This window comes from Misgurnus anguillicaudatus, chromosome 8 (assembly GCF_027580225.2).
Source record: "Misgurnus anguillicaudatus chromosome 8, ASM2758022v2, whole genome shotgun sequence".
NCBI lineage: Eukaryota > Metazoa > Chordata > Actinopteri > Cypriniformes > Cobitidae > Misgurnus > Misgurnus anguillicaudatus.
The window spans coordinates 45,815,315-45,837,397 of NC_073344.2; positions in this window are offsets into that span (position 1 = coordinate 45,815,315).

Consider the following 22,083-nt stretch of genomic DNA (forward strand, 5'->3'; position numbering starts at 1 on the left):
GTTTTATTTTGTACCACCAAACTTGCTCGTATAACTACTCGTCTTAAATAGGAAAAACGTTGATGTGTTTGGTCACTTCTAACTTTATCTCTAAATGGTACCATTGAATGAATGGGGCTAAGCTAAATGCTATCGAAGCGTCGCAGCGCGCTCCAGCACTTATGTGCATGCACACAGATGATAGAGGGATGTATCAACAATTCTTAGTTAAGGTAATAACATATTTTAAAATTGAAAATGAGTAGACTATTCCTTTAACAACAGCAGTAAACTGTATATGCTTAATCATGGTTTCTGTTAAAAGTTATTTAAGACTTTAAATGGCAAATGTCGAGGGTATTATTTTTGCACAAAGGAGAATACATTAAAATGATGCGCGAACCTCTCCTCTTGTGGGTTTCCTTTGATTTCGGACAAAACTGGGACGTGTGCATTCAGGTATGCGCTATGAATTTCTCTCCACTCTTGCCCAGAGAGTGTGCATGCACTTTAAATCTCTTCAGTCACTTCCATGCAATTGTTTTATCTTTCCCAAAGTGTACGTATGCATTCGCAAATCCATCAGCTTTTGCGCTCTCGCTGGTAAAAAGTTGGCGCTTGGTCCGCAACGCGAGCCTCCGCTGCATCGCGCGCACGTCTCAGTACGTTGCGCTGGGTGCAGGGAGTGCTCATGGGAGTTGTAGTTTCCCAGTGTCATTGCACATTGTTTATAATTTCGCATAACTTTTAAGAAAACTACAATTAAAAAAATATATTCAACCAGCCAAAGTGGCTAGTGGGATTGACGGTCTTACCCGCCACAGCCGAAATCTACCCGCAATTGGCGGGTGTTAAGGGCTGGTTATACTCGCGCTTTGGTCTGCAACGCAAGCCTCCGCGGATCGCGCGCGCGTCTCACCAAACGGACGAGGCGTTTATAGTTAACGCGCTCGCCGTTGCACTATTTTTTTAACCACCAGGCGGCGACGCGAGCAATAAAGTCAAAAACAAACACAAAGAAGAGGATAGAAGAAGTCGTCCGCTGGAACAACCCTACTGCTTTTAACATTAGAGTTTGATATATATAAATATGAGAACATGAATAAAACAACAATCTTTTAAATATGTCTTTATTAAACATTATCATTTCATTAACGTTTTTATTAAACAAACAGTACAGACATCTTAAGGTTTATATTTTATTCCTCATCCAGTGGTTCATTCAATACAAATATAAGCCAAAGATTCTGATTCATGTAAAATAATTCGTGTTTTAAACTGCAAAGTTTCCATACTTTACTTCCAGAGTGTCAGATAAATATATACATTGTTTTGCTTGGATTTATCAAAGAGATACGTCACAGGCTTGCCTGCTCGGACAGAATCGCCTCGAGTTCGGTCATTTTCTGATGCGGAGCCGCGCGGAAAGTTACAAAAAATGCCGTGCACAGCGCCACGCGAAATGGGGTCTCGCCCACCAAACGTGCGCGACCGCCCACTCCGCGTTGACGTCATTTTTGCCGCGCGCACCAACGCGCTCTTGCGGACGCGGCGACCATAAACTAGGCTTTAATGTCAAGCCCTGGTCGCGTAATAGCGCAGACAATTTGGTGCAAATTCAGAAATATGACAGCATACACTGTAACTGTTACACAGAGTTACTACAAAACACGTGCGTGGTGCGGGCATACTGTACAGCATGATAGGGAGGCAGAGAATGCGCGTGTGTGTGTGGGAAACACTAATGCTATCCTTTCGTCTCTTCTGTCAGTACCATCCGTGACTGTTGATGTTTACGCAAATAAGAAACTATACGGAGGAACAGACTTTGAAAACACTGTCACCTTATCAGTTATGAGGCGTGCGCTGCACGCAACATGACAGAGCGCGCGTGCAGTGAATTAAGCCGGACAGTAAAATATAAATGTGTGCACTCAATTGGATAATTTTAAAGGCGCAAACACAGACAAAAAAGACATGCCATCGTAGAAATAAGATAAATAACATATTACTTGAGGCCTATTTAGTTCGTTTAATAAAATAACAAATTGTTCTCTGGCACTATAAAGATAATCAAATCAAATTAACTTGACCTTCAAGGGGGCGGGTCGAGCCGTTAGGAGGGCGGGGCGCCCCCCTTATATAATGGTAGGGGAAACACTGGTCTTCTGCATCCTAAGGAGAAGGAAAAACTGAACATTTAAATATTGGGGATACGCTTTTTGACATACTTGGGTTATAGTTATACTGTTTATATTTGTTTCAATCTAATTGTCAATTTATTTTCATTACTTGAGTGTTTTTGAAGTGCCAGAACAAAAAAAAGGGGGGGGGGGCATTCACCTAAATTGCCACAATATATATATTCCTGGCTAATTGTTCTTCGTGTGTGACATTGATTTTTTTATATTTCCATTTATGGTGTTTTTACGTGTTCTTTGAGAATCAGAGTATTTGACTTAATTGACACGTGCCCTAAAAGCTCCTTGAACGAACTTAGAGGAACAGACATTTAGATTTAGATAAGCCCTGAGGGGTTACACTAGCAACCGAATAAACAAAGCCTTATATCTCCGCATCAGAACAATGTAGGGACATGGGGGTTGGATTGTTTTACTTGTGGCTTGAAGTATAATCATATACTGTCCCCCGAAATTTGCCACGGCAAGCACCACTTCACATTTTCTTCAGGAAATGTACCTATCTAGTTATTATGTTGGCTTGACAAAGCCAACATACTGTTATTGTAGTTAAACTTATTATTATTAGTGGGGCATCACTATTATTATCTTGCATACTTATTATTATTATGTTGGCTTGAGAAAGCCAACATACTGTTGTTGCACTTAAACTTATTATTCTTATTCTTCCGAGCGAAATTTCTAATTCTAACTCCTCCTAGAGCTTTTAAGCTACAGCCACCAAACTTTGCACTAGGGATGCATCGAATCCAGATTTTTTAGGTTCGGCCGAATCCCGAATCCACCGTTTAAGATTCGGCCGAAACCGAATACCGAATCCACTCGCATCCTTATTCCATTAACACAGTAAAGCACATTAATGAAGTAAACAACGTCCACAGCAGTGTATTTTTCATTTTATTTAATTTTAACTGTACATTATGCCAGGATGACAAGTTGGAAAACTATTTTGACAATTACCATAAGCCTATACATAATAAAAGCGATGCGTTGCGACACTCTCGTTTTTCCAATAAGCAAGCAGCTCCGCGCTGAAAACTATATACTTTGAGTTAGAAGCTCCGCTCGTCAATGTCACAGTCTTCACACGGCCGTCCAATTACAGTGGAGGAGGGGCGGGACATTACCACAGCAACCAACCGGCTCACAGCTGAAGCATCACTGCGACCAAGCGCTCGGCTGAAAAACAGCTGGCATTTGGCGTCCTCAAGGCGTTTTCAGCCGTGTTTAAAAGTTTTGGTGTGTCCAGCCTCTAAGGCTCACCGAAAGAAAAAGCTCATCTCCACGTCAGCACCCGATGTGTGTAATCAACGGCCGCGTGACGTCGACCAGCGTAGCGCATGCCTAGGGTTCGGTGGAAAAAAAATCTAGGATTCGGCCGAACCCGAACCCCGTCAAAAAGCCCAGTATTCGGCCGAATCCGAATCCTGGATTCGGTGCATCCCTAATTACAACATTTTACGATCTAGCTGTGCATATGGATGGGATTTGGCACAACAGGCGTTTTCTAAATCTTTTAATAAATTTGTTGAATTGGCACATCAAGTGTTTTTGTCTTTATTGAAACCTCTTCAATGGTACATTAAAAATGTGTTCTTGTGAGCTTCACAGAAGTTCCAGCGGGTAGTCCAGAAAGCAATGTTAACTAACCCTCACATATATGTATTTGTATTTGCATACTTTTCATAAATTTTAATGGCAGGAACTAATGATTGCAAAAAAATTAGTACATGAGTTTAATTTATTGACAAAGAACTGCTGTTAAAAGCATCAGATCTACTGTAGTATGTTTATTAAGCTCACGACTCTTTACGGCAGTTAATACAAAAATTTGCCACAAAAACCTGCATTCCCGTATGGGCTGTGGGTAGCATGCAAAAGAGGTTCATTCGAAGTAGCCAGTGTATAGTATGTTTTAGTTTATAGTAGTTTATAGTAAGTTGGTGATTGTATATCAACAGTAGGAACATGTTTGTGGGCATTTTATTTTGTGATTTCACCGAAAAAAATGAGAGTGCTCAAGTGGCGTGTTTCATTGCTCAGCAACCACGAGCTGCGCTCTCCTTGACGGAGCAGAAACTTCAAGAAAGGAAGACCCTGTATGATTTCAGAAACACATCCTGCACCGGATGACCAACTGGAGATAGGCTGGCTTTTCTAATATATTCATTCGGGCCAAGAGATGTTTTAAAAAAGTGGCGGGGACAAAATCGAACTTCCTAAAAAGTAAATCCAATCATTTATTTTGTACAACTGTTCAAGTGATGTTCTTTACAATATAGTCAGTATTTGCACTATTTTACAATAAAATAGTTGTTCATTTTATCATCATTGCACGTTTATCTATTTTTTGTTGATATTACTTTTGCAAATGTATTTAAAGATTAAAATATGGAAAAAGTCAGTTTAGGAGGCAATTATCCTTTATTGAAAAAGGTGCAGTGGGGAGGTGAGTTAAGTGGAAAGTTGGTAATGCATCTTTTTTGGTGGGTTTATTATAAACAAGACCGAAATACAACGTGACTCTTATTTTGAAATTAGTCTGCTAATTTGATTTCAGATTAAGGAGATAAAAGTAACTTATGTAACTCTTGTAACAGTATAAGATATATTACCATAAAAACACTGAAAGTTAAGATTGTTATGAATTATAAACATAAGTTCATAAGCAATCTCTTGGCATAAATGTACGATATTCATTGTTTCATCTGTAAATATAAATTAGTGGGGTCCCCTGTTTTTATTAAAAATAAAATGCTACATGAATTTATAATTCTCATGCCACAAGGCGATACTGACTATTATTTGTCCCAATTTTGCAATAAACAAATCAAAAAGATTTCTGTCTGAAATAAATATAAACTCTCAAGTGCGCCCCACGCTGCATTCTAGAGGAATTGACAGACTGAGAGTCAATGTCTCTGCGTGGATTATTTTCACATCATTGACAGTAAGAATCTTAAGTAATCTTTAGGGTTAGGGGTTTTTAAAAATGATTCTCAAAAATTATTTCACACCAGTGGCGAGACTACACTCAGATTGATGGTGGGTCCACCCAGTCAGAAGCGACACTTATTGAGAAAGCAGAAGAAATCATCCATAAATTATAATTAGTGGTTCTTGCATTTATGCAAGGCATCACTATTACTATTGCTCAGGGATATTATTATGTTGGCTTGACAAAGCCAACATACTGTTCTTCGATCTAAGCTTATTATGTTGGCTTTGAAAAAGTTTCTGACACTAACTCGTCCTAGAGCTTTCAAGCTACATTCACCAAATTTTCCACAGACCTTCAGACTGGTCTGACTTAGTGTGCTATATCTTTTCTAACTGATGGGACCTTCCGAATTCCTAAACGGGGCGCTCGAACACCCCAAAATTCCCATTGACTTAACATGGAGACAAACTTTGACGGGTCATAGCTGCGAGTGAGAAACTGGTAGAAACTTGTGGCTTACCACATTTAAGGAGGCTGACAGGCTCTGTAAGAACATACATTAAAATGGGGTGTAAGCTGTACCCCTGGGGTGTAAGAGGCCCCCAAAATTTCCCATTGACTTATAATGGGGCAGGAAACATGCCCATATAAGGGAATAAAAGCGTCCCAGATGGAATATCTTCACTTTAGAGTGTCGTAGAGATATTGGGGTGGGCTAATTTTACTCATGCATCCAATCAGTCTCTCAGGATCATCCCATAGCTATTAAGCCACGCCCCTAGCAACAATTTTTGGGCACCCTAGCAACATATCCCATAGACTGCCATTATAAAATGCCCAGATGAATATCTTTGCAGCAAAGTGTCACAGAGACATGGGGGTGGGCTCATTTTACTCAGGCATACAATCAGTCTCTGAGGATTCTTATCAAGGTATTAAGCCACGCCCCTAGCAACCAAATATGAGCACCCTAGCAACATAATAAACAAAGCCTTATATCTCTGGATCTGAACATCATAGAGACATGGGGGTTGGGTCTTTGGGTCATGTTAGCTTAATGCTAGCTTCATGCTAAGTCATACTTGCTTCATGCTAGTTTCATGCTAGCTTTATGCTAATTTCATAATAAATCTTGCTAACTTCATGTTAAATCATGCTAGCTTCATGCTAGTTCATGTTAGCAACATGGTAGCTTCATGCTAATTCATGTTAGCTATATGCTAATTTCATGCTAATTCGTATTAACATCATGCTAGCTTCATGCTAATTCATGTTAGCATCATGCTAGCTTCATGTTAATTCATGTTAGCATCATGCTAGCTTCATGCTAATTCATGTTAGCATCATGCTAGCTTCATGCTAATTCATGTTAACATCATGCTAGCTTCATGCTAATTCATGTTATCATCATGCTAGCTTCATGCTAATTCATGTTAGCATCATGCTATCTTTATGTTAATTCATGTTAACATCATGCTAGCTTCATGCTAATTCATGTTAGCATCATGCTAGCTTCATGCTAATTCATGTTAGCATCATGCTATCTTTATGTTAATTCATGTTAGCATCATGTTAACATCATGCTAGCTTCATGCTAATTCGTATTAGCATCATGCTAGCTTCATGCTAATTCGTGTTAGCGTTATGTTAGCTTCATGCTAAATCGTATTAGCATCATGGTAGCTTCATGTTAATTCATGTTAGCATCATGCTAGCTTCATGCTAATTCATGTTAACATCATGCTAGCTTCATGCTAATTCATGTTAGCATCATGTTAACATCATTCTAGCTTCATGCTAATTCGTATTAGCATCATGCTAGCTTCATGCTAATTCATGTTAGCATCATGCTAGCTTCATGCTAATTCATGTTAGCATCATGCTATCTTAATGTTAATTGATGTTAGCATCATGTTAACATCATGCTAGCTTCATGCTAATTCGTATTAGCACCATGCTAGCTTCATGCTAATTCGTATTAGCGTCATGCTAGCTTCATGCTAATTTTTATTAGCTTCATGCTAGCTTCATGCTAATTCATGTTAGCATCATGCTAGCTTCATGCTAATTCATGTTAGCATCATTCTAGCTTCATGCTAATTCATGTTAGCATCATGGTAGCATCATGCTAATTCATGTTAGCCTCATGCTAATTCATGTTAGCATCATGCTAGCTTCATGCTAATTCATGTTAGCATCATGTTAACATCATGCTAGCTTCATGCTAATTCGTATTAGCACCATGCTAGTTTAATGCTAATTCGTATTAGCGTCATGCTAGCTTCATGCTAATTTGTATTAGCATCATGCTAGCTTCATGCTAATTCATGTTAGCATTATGCTAGCTTCATGCTAATTCGTATAAGCACCATGCTAGCTTCATGCTAATTCGTATTAGCGTCATGCTAGCTTCATGCTTATTTGTATTTGCACCATGCTAGCTTCATGCTAATTCGTATTAGCGTCATGCTAGCTTCATAGTAATTTGTATTAGCATCATGCTAGCTTCATGCTAATTTATGTTAGCATCATGCTAGCTTCATGCTAATTCATGTTAGCATCATGTTAACATCATGCTAGCTTCATATTAATTTGTATTAACATCATGCTAGCTTCATGCTAATTCATGTTAGCATCATGCTAGCTTCATGCTAATTCATGTTAGCATCATGCTAGCTTCATGCTAATTCATGTTAGCATCATGCTAATTCATGTTAGCATCATGCTAGCTTCATGCTAATTCGTGTTAGCATTATGCTAGCTTCATGTTAATTCATGTTAGCATCATGCTAGCTTCATGCTAACTCATGTTAGCATCATGCTAATTCATGTTAGCATTATGCTAGCTTCATGCTAATTCATGTTAGCATCATGCTAGCTTTATGCTAAATCATGCTAGTATCATGCTAATTCATGTTAGCTTCATGGTAATTCATGTTAGCCTCATGCTAATTCATGTTAGCATCATGCTAGCTTCATGGTAATTCATGTTAGCATTATGCTAGCTTCATGCTAATCATGCTAACATCATTCTAACTTCATGTTACATCTTGTTAGTTTCATGTTAAATCATGTTAGCTAAATTGTGCTAGCTTTATGCTAAATCATGCTAGCTTGATGTTAAATTATCATGCTAGCGTCATGTTAAATCATGCTAACTTCATGTAAAATCATGCTAGCTTCATGCTAACTCATGCTAGCTTATGTTTGCTTCATGCTAAATCATGCTAGCTGTTTTAAACTTTCAGGCCAGGCTTTCTCAAGCCAACTTAAAGTTTGTCTTCAAACTTTACTATCTAGTTAAGTTGGCTTGTGAAAGCCAACTTACTGAAATGCTATTTAAACTTATTATTATTATTCCGATCCAAAATTTTCTGACTCTAATGCGGCTTTCACATAGGATGCGGTGTGCGCTGCGCTCGCCGCTGGGTTCGGCGCAGCCAAGCGATTTGTGCTCTGATGGCCAGACCAAAGTAGGCGGGGTTTTCAATAAATTACTCCAGTGTTTATATTTGAGTTAATTAGTCGACGAGGAATACAGAGACTGATGTTGCTCGTCTCCATTTCACGTAACTTTAAGCATACCTACAACAAGCTGCTTGACTTAAAACACACCTGACATGCCAACTTGAATTGCTACGTGTTTCCATGAGACGGCTTTCCTTCCGATGTCTCTGTAGGAGCATAAACTTGTATAATAAAGCCCTTAGAATCCCGAGTATCAGCTTTCGTCCATTTTGCTTGTTTGGATGCCCCGGTTCTATTCGCCGCGCCGCTAATCGCCACTTAGCGCATCGCAAAAGTTAAACTATTATGAACTTTGACCTGCGCTCGCGCTTTGCTCGGCGCAACAAAAAACCGCCCTCGCGCGGCGCAAGCCATTGAAATGAATGGGTTTCATAGCGCAGCGCAGCGCACACCGCATCCTATGTGAAAGCCGCATCACTCCTCCTAGAGCTTTAACTCTACATACTCCAAACTCAGGTCAGACCTTCAGTCTTATCTGACTTGAGTTGCTATATCTTTTCTAAGGGATCAGACTTACGGAATTCCTAAAAATTGGGATCAAACTTCCCAAAATTCCCATTGACTTAACATTGCAACAAACTTTGAAAGGTCATAACTCTGAGTCTCGATTTCGTAGAAACATGTGCACTTCCACATTTGAAGAAGCTGGCAGGCTGTGTCAGAACATACCTCACAATGGGGTGTAAGCTGTACCCCTGGGGTGTAAGAGGCCCCCAAAATTTCCCATTGACTTATAATGGGGCAGGAAACATGGCCATATAAGGGAATAAAAGCGTCCCAGATGGAATATCTTCACTTTAGAGTGTCGTGGAGACATGGGGGTGGGCTCATTTTACTCAGTCATCAAATCAGTCTCTTAGGATCGTCCCAGAGCTATTAAGCCACGCCCCTAGCAACAACTTTGGGTACCCTAGCAACATCTCCCATAGACTACCATTATAAAAAGCCCAGATGGATATCTTTGCACCAGAGTGTCATAGAGACATAGGTGTGGGCTTATTTTACTCAGGCATCCAATCAGTCTCTGAGGATTCTTATCGAGGTATTAAGCCACGCCCCTAGCAACCAAATATGAGCACCCTAGCAACATAATAAACAAAGCCTTATATCTCTGGATCTGAACATCATAGAGACATGGGGGTTGGGTCTTTGGGTCATGTTAGCTTCATGCCAAGTCATGCTAGCTTCATGCTAGTTTCATGCTAGCTTTATGCTAATTTTATAATAAATCTTGCTAACTTCATGTTAAATCATGCTAGCTTCATGCTAATTCATGTTAGCATCATGCTAGCTTCATGCTAATCAATGTTAGCATCATGCTAGCTTCATGCTAATTCATGTTAGAATCATGCTAGCTTCATGCTAATTCGTGTTAGCATCATGCTAGCTTCATGCTAATTCATGTTAGCATCATGCTAACTTCATGCTAATTCGTGTTAGCATCATGCTAGCTTCATGCTAATTCGTATTAGCGTCATGTTAGCTTCATGCTAATTTGTATTAGCATCATGCTAGCTTCATGCTAATTCGTATTAGCATCATGCTAGCTTCATGCTAATTCATGTTAGCATCATGCTAGCTATATGCTAATTCATGTTAGCATCATGCTAGCTTCATGCCAATTCATGTTAGCATCATGTTAGCATCATGTTAGCTTCATGCTAATTCATGTTAGCTTCATGTTAAAATCATGTTAACTTCATGCTAATTCGTATTAGCATCATGTTAGCTTCATGCTAATTCATGTTAGCATCATGCTAGCTTCATGCTAATTCATGTTAGCATCATGCTAGCTTCATGCTAATTCATGTAAGCATCATTCTAGCTTCATGCTAATTCATGTTAACATCATTGTAACTTCATGCTAATTCATGTTAGCATCATGCTAACTTCATGCTAATTCATTTTAGCTTCATGTTAATCATGTTAACATCATGCTAGCTTCATGCTAATCATGCTAGCATCATGCTAACTTCATGCTAATATCATGCTATCTTCTTGCTAATCATGTTAACATCATGTTAGCTTTATGTTAATCATGTTAACATCATGCTAGCTTCATGCTAATAATGCTAGCATCATGCTAATCATGCTAACATCATGCTAACTTCATGTTACATCTTGTTAGCTTCATGTTAAATCATGTTAGCTAAATTGTGCTAGCTTTTTGCTAAATCATGCTAGCTTGATGTTAAATTATCATGCTAGCTTCATGTTAAATCATGCTAACTTCATGTAAAATCATGCTAGCTTCATGCTAAATCATGCTAGCTTGATGTTAAATTATCATGCTAGCTTCATGTTAAATCATGCTAACTTCATGTAAAATCATGCTAGCTTCATGCTAAATCATGCTAGCTTATGTTTGCTTCATAAACTTTCAGGCCAGGCTTTCTCAAGCCAACTTAAAGTTTGTCTTCAAACTTTACTATCTAGTTAAGTTGGCTTGAGAAAGCCAACTTATTGAAATGCTATTTAAACTTATTATTAAGTTGGCTTGAGAAAGCCAACTTATTGAAATGCTATTTAAACTTATTATTAGTGGTGCTTGCATTTATGCAAAGCATCACTATTACTATTGCTCATACTTATTATTAGTGGTGCTTGCATTTATGCAAAGCATCACTATTACTATTGCTCATACTTATTAGTGGTGCTTGCATTTATGCAAAGCATCACTATTACTATTCCTCATACTTATTATTATATCTTATTATTCTTATGTCTGCACGTTTTTTCGGCGCGTAACTCGTCCCGCACGGTTTGCCGTACTCCCATGAAAGCGGGCTCAAATCGACCGGTTTATTGAGGAGAGGTGTGCTATGACTTTTATAAGGGATCGGGTGCAGGATTTCCGAAAGGGGGGCAAAAAATCACCCAAAAAATCCCATTGACTTAACATTGTGCCGAACTTTGACGGGTCATAGCTCCACTCGAGGATTTTGTAGAAACATGTGGGTTATAACATTTGAAGAGGGTGGTAGACTCTTTAAGAACACACATGACATTGGGGTGTAAGTTGTACCCCTGGGGTGTAAGAGGAGCCCGAAAATTCCCATTGACTTATAATGGGGCAGGAAACATGCCCATATAAGGGAATAAAACAGTTCCAGATGGGATATCTTTGCTTTACAGTGTCGTAGAGATAAGTGGGTGGGCTCATTTCACTCGGGCATCCAATCAGTCTCTCAGGATCATCCCAGAGCTATTAAGCCACGCCCCTAGCAACAATTTTGGGCACCCTAGCAACATCTCCCATAGACTGCCATTATAAAATGCCCAGATGGATATCTTTGCACCACAGTGTCATAGAGACATGGGGGTGGGCTCATTTTACTCAGACATCCAATCAGTCTCTCAGGATCCTTACATAGGTATTAAGCCACGCCCCTAGCAACCACTTTTGAGCACCCTAGCAACATAAAATTCAAACAGTTATATCTCCGCATCAGAACATCGTAGAGACACGGGGGTTGGACCGTTTGACTCGTGACTCGGAGTGTAATCATTATGGGATGCCAATTTTTTCCCTAGCAACCAAATACAGTACCCTAGCAACAGAGTAAACAAAGCCTTATAACTCCGCATCAGAACATCGTAGAGACACGGGGTTGGACCTTTTGACTTGTGACTCGGAGTGTAATCATTATGGGATGCCAATTTTTTCCCTAGCAACCAAATACAGTACCCTAGCAACAGAGTAAACAAAGCCTTATATCTCCGCATCAGAACATCGTAGAGACATGGGGGTTGGACCGTTTGACTCGTGACTTGGCGGGTAATCATTATGGGATGCCAATTTTTTCCCTAGCAACCAAATACAGTACCCTAGCAACAGAGTAAACAAAGCCTTATATCTCCGCATCAGAACATCGTAGAGACACGGGGGTTGGACCGTTTGACTCGTGACTCGGAGGGTAATCACTAGTGGATGCCATTTTTTTCCCTAGCAACCAAATACAGTACCCTAGCAACAGAGTAAACAAAGCCTTATATCTCCGCATCAGAACATCGTAGAGACACGGGGGTTGGACCGTTTGACTCGTGACTTGGAGGGTAATCACTAGTGGATGGCAATTTTTTCCATAGCAACCAAATACAGTACCCTAGCAACAGAGTAAACAAAGCCTTATATCTCCGCATCAGAACATCGTAGAGACACGGGAGTTGGATCGTTTTACTTTTGGCTTGGAGTATAATCATATATGTTCCCCAAAATTTTGCCACGGCAAGCACCACTCACATTTTCTTCAGGAAATGTACCTATCTAGTTATTATTATTATTTTTATATCTGGACAAAATTTCGGCGCGTAACTCGTCCCGCACGATTTGTCATAGACCCATGAAAGAGGGCTCAAATCGACCGGATTATTGAGGAGAGGCGTGCTATGACTTTTATAAGCGATCAGGTGCAGGGTGTCCGAAAGGGGGGCGAAAAATCACCCAAAAAATCCCATTGACTTAACATTGCGCCGAACTTTGACGGGTCATAGCTCCGCTCGAGGATTTTGTAGAAACGTGTGGGTTACATTATTTGAAGAGGGTGGTAGACTCTGTAAGAACATACATCACAATGGGGTATAAGTTGTACCCCTGGGATGTAAGAGGAGCCCGAAATTTCCCATTGACTTATAACGGGGCAGGAAACACGCCCATATAAGGGAATAAAACATTTCCAGATGGGATATCTTCGCATTAAACCGTCGTAGGGACAAAGGGGTGGGCTCATTTTACTCAGGCATCCAACCAGTCTCTCAGGATCCTTACATAGGTATTAAGCCACGCCCCTAGCAACCACTTTTGAGCACCCTAGCAACATCTCCCATAGACTGCCATTATAAAATGCCCAGATGGATATCTTTGCACCACAGTGTCATAGAGACATGGGGGTGGGCTCATTTTACTCAGGCATCCAATCAGTCTCTCAGGATCCTTACATAGGTATTAAGCCACGCCCCTAGCAACCACTTTTGAGCACCCTAGCAACATAAAATTCAAACAGTTATATCTCGGCATTAGAACATCATAAAGACACGGGGGTTGGACCATTTGACTCGTGACTCAGAGTGTGATCAATATGGGGTGCCAATTTTTTCCATAGCAACCAAATACAGTACCCTAGCAACAGAGTAAACAAAGCCTTATATCTCCGCATCAGAACGTCGTAGAGACACGGGGGTTGGACCGTTTGACTTGTGACTCGGCATGTAATCACTATTGGATGCCAAATTTTCCCTAGCAACCAAATACATTACCCCAGCAACAGAGTAAACAAAGCCTTATATCTCCGCATCAGAACATCGTAGAGACACGGGGGTTGAACCGTTTCACTTGTGACTTGGTGTGTCAAGAGGTGTTAAGCTCCGCCCCTAGCAACCAAATATGAACACCCTAGCAACAGAGTAAACACAGCCTTATATCTCCGCATCAGAACATCGTAGAGACACGGGGGTTGAACCGTTTGACTTGTGACTTGGAGTGTCAAGAGGTGTTAAGCTCCGCCCCTAGCAACCAAATATGAACACCCTAGCAACAGAGTAAACACAGCCTTATATCTCCGCATCAGAACATCGTAGAGACACGGGGGTTGGACCGTTTGACTTGTGACTTGGAGTGTCAAGAGGTGTTAAGCTCCGCCCCTAGCAACCAAATATGAACACCCTAGCAACAGAGTAAACACAGCCTTATATCTCCGCATCAGAACATCGTAGAGACACGGGGGTTGGACCGTTTGACTTGTGACTCGGCATGTAATCACTATTGGATGCCAAATTTTCCCTAGCAACCAAATACATTACCCTAGCAACAGAGTAAACAAAGCCTTATATCTCCGCATCAGAACATCGTAGAGACACGGGGGTTGAACCGTTTGACCTGTGACTTGGAGTGTCAAGAGGTGTTAAGCTCCGCCCCTAGCAACCAAATATGAACACCCTAGCAACAGAGTAAACAAAGCCTTATATCTCCGCATCAGAACATCGTAGAGACACGGGGGTTGAACCGTTTGACTTGTGACTTGGAGTGTCAAGAGGTGTTAAGCTCCGCCCCTAGCAACCAAATATGAACACCCTAGCAACAGAGTAAACACAGCCTTATATCTCCGCATCAGAACATCGTAGAGACACGGGGGTTGAACATTTGACTTGTGACTTGGAGTGTCAAGAGGTGTTAAGCTCCGCCCCTAGCAACCAAATATGAACACCCTAGCAATAGAGTAAACAAAGCCTTATATCTCCGCATCAGAACATTGTAGAGACACGGGGGTTGGACCATTTGACTTGTGATGTGGAGTGTAATCACTAGTGGATGCCAATTTAGATCTTACCATTGAGGTTAGTTGCCAATCTGTTTTAGATACAACATTACCAAAAGTTCCTCCCTTAAATCATATTCTTTTTATAAGACGTGTCAAATTGATCAAAAATCATTAAAATACATTTTTGTTCACACATATTTAAGATAACGTTAATAAATGAAGAAAGAGATAAAATAATTTGCTAAAATAATGTATTTTGAGGTAAAACCAAATGACAAATTAAATATTTCCATCTTAGAAATATCTCAAAAATACGCCATATGCTGTCTGCATCAGACGCAGAAAAGCTTATCCATGCTTTTATGACCTCTAGAATAGACTATTGTAACTTGTTACTCGGGGGATGCCATGCAAATCAGGTAAACAAGCTACAGCTGGTTCAAAACGTCGCCACTAGTGGATGCCAATTTTTTCCCTAGCAACCAAATACAGTACCCTAGCAACAGAGTAAACAAAGCCTTATATCTCCGCATCAGAACATCGTAGAGACACGGGGGTTGGACCGTTTTACTCGTGACTCGGAGGGTAATCACTAGTGGATGCCAATTTTCTCCCTAGCAACCAAATACAGAACCCTAGCAACAGAGTAAACAAAGCCTTATATCTCCGCATCAGAACATCGTAGAGACAAGGGGGTTGGACCGTTTGACTCGTAACTGGGAGTGTAATCACTAGTGGATGCCAATTTTTTCCCTAGCAACCAAATACAGTACCTTAGCAACCGAATAAACAAAGCCTTATATCTCTGCATCAGAACATAGTAGAGAGACGGGGGTTGGACCACTTGACTCGTGACTCGGACTGTAATCATTTTTGGATGTCAATTTACCCCCTAGCAACCAAATACAGTACCCTAGCAACCAAATAAAAAAAGCCTTATATCTCCGCATCAGAACATCGTAGAGACACGGGGGTTGGACCGTTTTACTCGTGACTCGGAGGGTAATCACTAGTGGATGCCAAGAGGTGTTAAGCCCCGCCCCTAGCAACCAAATATGAACACCCTAGCAACAGAGTAAACAAAGCCTTATATCTCCGCATCAGAACATCGTAGAGAAACGGGGGTTTGACCGTTTTACTCGTGACTCGGAGGGTAATCACTAGTGGATGCCAATTTTCTCCCTAGCAACCAAATACAGTACCCTAGCAACAGAGTAAACAAAGCCTTATATCTCCGCATCAGAACATCGTAGAGACACAGGGGTTGGACCGTTTGACTTGTGACTTGGAGTGTAATCACTGGTGGATGCCAATTTTCCCCCTAGCAACCAAATACAGTACCCTAGCAACAGAGTAAACAAAGCCTTATATCTCTGCATCAGAACATCGTAGAGACACAGGGGTTGGACCGTTTGACTTGTGACTTGGAGTGTAATCACTGGTGGATGCCAATTTTCTCCCTAGCAACCAAATATGAACACCCTAGCAACAGAGTAAACAAAGCCTTATATCTCCGCATCAGAACATCGTAGAGACACGGGGGTTGAACCGTTTGACTTGTGACTTGGAGTGTCAAGAGGTGTTAAGCTCCGCCCCTAGCAACCAAATATGAACACCCTAGCAACAGAGTAAACACAGCCTTATATCTCCGCATCAGAACATCGTAGAGACACGGGGGTTGAACATTTGACTTGTGACTTGGAGTGTCAAGAGGTGTTAAGCTCCGCCCCTAGCAACCAAATATGAACACCCTAGCAATAGAGTAAACAAAGCCTTATATCTCCGCATCAGAACATTGTAGAGACACGGGGGTTGGACCATTTGACTTGTGATGTGGAGTGTAATCACTAGTGGATGCCAATTTAGATCTTACCATTGAGGTTAGTTGCCAATCTGTTTTAGATACAACATTACCAAAAGTTCCTCCCTTAAATCATATTCTTTTTATAAGACGTGTCAAATTGATCAAAAATCATTAAAATACATTTTTGTTCACACATATTTAAGATAACGTTAATAAATGAAGAAAGAGATAAAATAATTTGCTAAAATAATGTATTTTGAGGTAAAACCAAATGACAAATTAAATATTTCCATCTTAGAAATATCTCAAAAATACGCCATATGCTGTCTGCATCAGACGCAGAAAAGCTTATCCATGCTTTTATGACCTCTAGAATAGACTATTGTAACTTGTTACTCGGGGGATGCCATGCAAATCAGGTAAACAAGCTACAGCTGGTTCAAAACGTCGCCGCAAGAGTGCTTACTCGATCTAAAAAGTATGACCACATCAGTCCAATTCTGGCATCTTTACACTGGCTACCAGTTAAATATCGCATACAATTTAAAATATTACTAATCACCTACAAAGCCTTAAATGGCCTAGCGCCCTCGTATATTAAAGAACTACTATCAGAATACAATCCATCACGTAAACTGCGCTCTATTATCCCTAGAATATCAAAAGTGTCTAAAGGTGGTAGATCCTTTTCCTACTTAGCCCCTAAGCTCTGGAATGATTTACCAAATAATGTGCGAGTAACAGACACAATCGATCAATTTAAATCTAAACTTAAGACATTCTTCTTTAACAAAGCATTCACATAAAATGTCCAGTAAATGTACATTTCCCGCAGTAGTTAGTTTGTCTAGAACAAAGCACTCACATACCTCATATGGGTCATATACTCTTGCCGCAATAGTTAGCCTGTCTGGAACCGAGCTGACTTGAACCACTATAATGTTTGACACTTGCATTGCATGCGAACGGCCCCTACGCTAATAGAATTCTGTTTTTCTCTCCCTGTCTCGTCCTCGACCACGAGGACCATGAGACAAACAGACCCAGTTCCGGTTGCTGTGAAGATCATTGCATCACTGATCCACTGGCTGTCCTTCAACGTGATGACCAGCCGATGCCCGACCAACGACCACCGGCTAAACCAGTTTAATTCGCTTACCCGCCTCCTATCCCTACCGTTTCTATATACAGTATATATAAATATATATTAATTCCTCCCAAGGGTTTTTGTCCTTCTAGGACTTTTTCCCATTGGGTTTTTTCCAAGAGGGTTTTTAGTCCCAGGGAGAGTCAGCCAACTTTGGCTTAACTTAGCACTTTACTGTATACGTTACATTATTAATATGCTCTCTTGTACGGTTTAACCGCTTTCTCTACTTCTTATATTATGTATTGATTTTCTGTGTTCTCCTCTACATCTTCTCATGTAAAGCTGCTTTGCAACAATTAACACTTGTGAAAAGCGCTATATAAATAAAATTGAATTGAATTGAATTGAATATTTCATTCTTTTTAACGGATCTTACCACAGCAGTTTAGATGCATCTATCTTTGTTTTTACATCAATCAAAACCTTTTAATATTCTGTTCATATAGACTTCAAAATCAACAAAAAAACACTCAAATATATATTTGTTCTTTCATATTTAGTTACTATATGACAAAAGAGAGAAATGAAATCTGTAAAATAATGTTCGTCTCCGAAGTAAAATTAAATGACAAGTAGCAAGCCTGTGCTGCAGCAGTGGAGCGTGCACATCAGAGTTGCGCACTAATAAAGGAATATTTTTTTAATGAGGTTTTCACTTAGTTTCCTAAAAAAATCTTATGCTTAGCATTAGTAGTGAACACACCGTAGTGAATGCCCCTTGCGCTACCCTGGGAGCTTAACAAAGTTGCCTTAGTAAACGCCATCCAAAAAAGTGTTATTCATTTTATCTTAAATACCCTTCAGGGAACCTTCTGGGAATGTTCTCTCTCAGTTATAAAAATAAAACTAACAATAACCTACAGGGAAGGGAACGTTCTGTGAAGGTTCTCTTTATGTTATAAAATTAAACCTAAAATTAACCTGCAGGGAACGTTCTCGGAATGTTCTCTTTAGATTATTATACATGTAACCTACAGGGAATGTCCCCAAAACGTTCTTATTTGGTTACCAAAAAAAACAAATGGGAACGTTCTGTGTTTGCTGGGATGGTTGTCAAAACCATTTTGTTTTTTGTTTTAACTGTAATAACATGGTTAATTTGTAAAGGTCTATAAATGCTTTGAAGTCATTATTTATATATTTTATAAATACAATGTTATCTAAATACAATATGTGATGCTGAGGTATTTTTTTAATAAAAATTAGCTCCAGTTAATCTTTAAACAATAAACACTGTTTATCACATTATTTTAGTCTGATTATTTGCATTCAGGCATATTACAACTTAGAGGTTAAGGTGACGTTATCAGAACCTTAAGGTAACGTTTGTGCAACGTTCCCCTAAGCGTAACTAAACCTCTGGTCAGAGCCTGACTCCACCCACTGACAATATTTGAAAAATGCAAGAAAAGTGGGCAGATCCCAACAGAGATAGAGGGGACGAACTAAGCTCATACCAAATGTGTGGTGAGATCGTAACAAGGGCGTGGTGAGCTTGAACCTGCTTACGTCACGAGGTGTTTTTTGGACCCAACCAATAGGAAAATTCAACTGCAGTAGCCACCGTTCAACCTGAAGAGGGCAGCACTCAGACGTTTTTACACCATATATTGTAGTATGAAACACTTTATATCTAAATGTCAAAAAGTTTTCTAAAATCAATGAACAGCACTAATAAGGCATCATTTTTACAGATCATTAACTAAAAAAAGTTGGTTTAGGGTTTAGTTACGGTTGCACAATGTTAGAGGGACGTTCCCAAAACCTGAATGTAATACCCACACATTTATTTTTATTTATTTTTAAATTGAATGCCATTGTAATATAGTGCACGTGATTAAATGAATGTGCAAAATTATTATAAATTAACAAACACAAAAATCACAGTGAACATTGGCTCATTATAGCGTCAGTAAATGCTGGCTGCTGATTGGCCTTGCTAATGCTGGTTGGAGAGTTTTTGCCTATTGGTTGCCAAGGGACTCATTCTCCTCCTGAGGTAGGTTACAGACGGTTGTTATTCAACTATGCTCTTATCATGTCAAATAGCTCTTTGTCTTAGTTAATATATTTTTGTCAATCTAGGTAATATTGTTTGTATTATTATTTGGTGTGTAGTTTCGTGTGATGAATTTAAGGCCTGCTATGTAATCATGTGCGATAGGCATTATCTACTACTAGCCACCATTTTTTTGTAAAATCTGTGTTTAATTGATATTATTTCAATGGTTTTAGGCATGTGGAGTGTTAAGTTTATGTTATATGTCGTAAGATTAGGAGAAACGTCGAACATTTATTCATTTTGGCAGGGACGTGAACAGGGGGGTTGCTCAGGTTGCCCGGGCAACTGCCCATTTGCCCTTCACGACTCAAGTTGCCCTTCCGAGGTGGAAAATTGTTTACTTTTACTTCGTTTACATTGTGCAGCGTTCATTTGTTACTTTATTTTAATTAATTACGAAATTTATCTTTTATTTTTAAATTGCTGTCTCGTGTTTCTGAGGCATTCGCGAATTGATGACTCGTTTGAGTCGATTCCTTACAAAGTGTTGCAAATAAATGAGTCTTTTGAATTGATTCTTTACAAAGCAAATGGGCAAAAGTTTTGAATTGATTCACGAATCAGTTTGAATGAATTGTTCAGATCGCTGCTAAAACGGAATCGTTTGATGCTGTTTTACTCGTAGCCTATGTAGAAACACGCAGAATATAAACAGTTTTGGGTTACGTGGATATGAATTTAACGTTACCAATCTTTTAACTAAAAGCAAAACTTCACACATGTACCCGCCATTACATACCCGCGACCTGTTCGTCGTCAAACACAGTTAAACGCGCGCAGCCAGAAGCATTGTAGCACAGAATGAAGAAAATCTATCGATGATTGACGTCTGAATCGCTGTAGCCTATACTGTACTGTATGATTTAAGTGATTCTCACAAAACACACGGGACATGTCAACATAAGAAAACATGAGTTTTGTCTAAAATCAGTTTGTGTAAGTGTAAACTGTCAATGTCCTCAGAACATCTTAGGTGATTCTAACTTTATACATAATGAATGCAAAACTCTTTGTCAGTTTACTTGTCTGATATTTCAGCTATAAGCTACATCAACATTGAGACTAGAGTTCATTTGTAATGCTTGTCTATTCTGTGTTTGTATTCTTTTTTCTGTACTGTTTGTGTATGTTGCAGTTTTACACATACTGTAGAAGTGCCCTTCATAACTATTCCTCTGTTTGCTGTGGAGTTAAGAAATGTCTAAACATTAAAAGATGAACATTATACAAAAGTACAGAATCTGTCACATTATTTTTTTTAATGGGCACTGAGCTGTGTCCTGATTGTTTACACATGAAAAGCATAAAATGTGTAGGATCAGTTTGATTCATTTAAATGCATTTGGGTATAACACACATAAATCAGCATTTAATGCTGTTGTTCTTTGTTGTTAAAGCATGAATGTGTTGAAACTCAAAGATTAATAAAATGTGACATTCTAAACTTCTGACACACTGATATTTATCTTACCAATATCTGGTCTCCAAAGCAAAAAGAAAAAGGTTGTCTTTACTGTTCTGATACTTGTGGAGGGCACTGTATTGTGGGTGTGTGTGCGTGTGCATGTATGTATACCTAGATTTATTTTTTCTTGAGTAACTAGTAACTCGCTACTTGAGTATTATTTTCATTGCATACTTTTTACTTCTACTTGAGTAATTATTTCTTTACTCACTTGTACTTTTACTTAAGTAAAGTTTTTGGCTACTCTTTTCACCTCTGTTAAAATCTTCATAAATCCAGGCTGAGTTTGCCATGTTAGCCTAAATAATCAGACAGATAGCAGCTAGCTATCATAGCTTGCAGACAAGCAGCCTAGGCTACTATTTTTTGGTAGGCATTAGGCAAACATGTTTGGTGATTTTAATAAAGACCCTGTTATTCTCAGTCCTTCATATAGGCCGTACATTTTTTTTCAGGGGGGGTGCCCTTTTTTAGGACAGAGCAACTGCCCCTAAAAATTCCTGTGCACGCCCCTGCATTTTGGTTCCTATTTTAGAGATTCACGATGTAATACTAAAGTTGTGCGAGTTAAGAAAAAAATTAAGCTGCATTCGCCGTTTTTGTATTTTACGTTACATAAACTTAGAGACAAATGTGAAATATGAAAATAATAAGTACAGATTGTAGCGTGGCATTGCATTCAGGTTGTTTGACTTA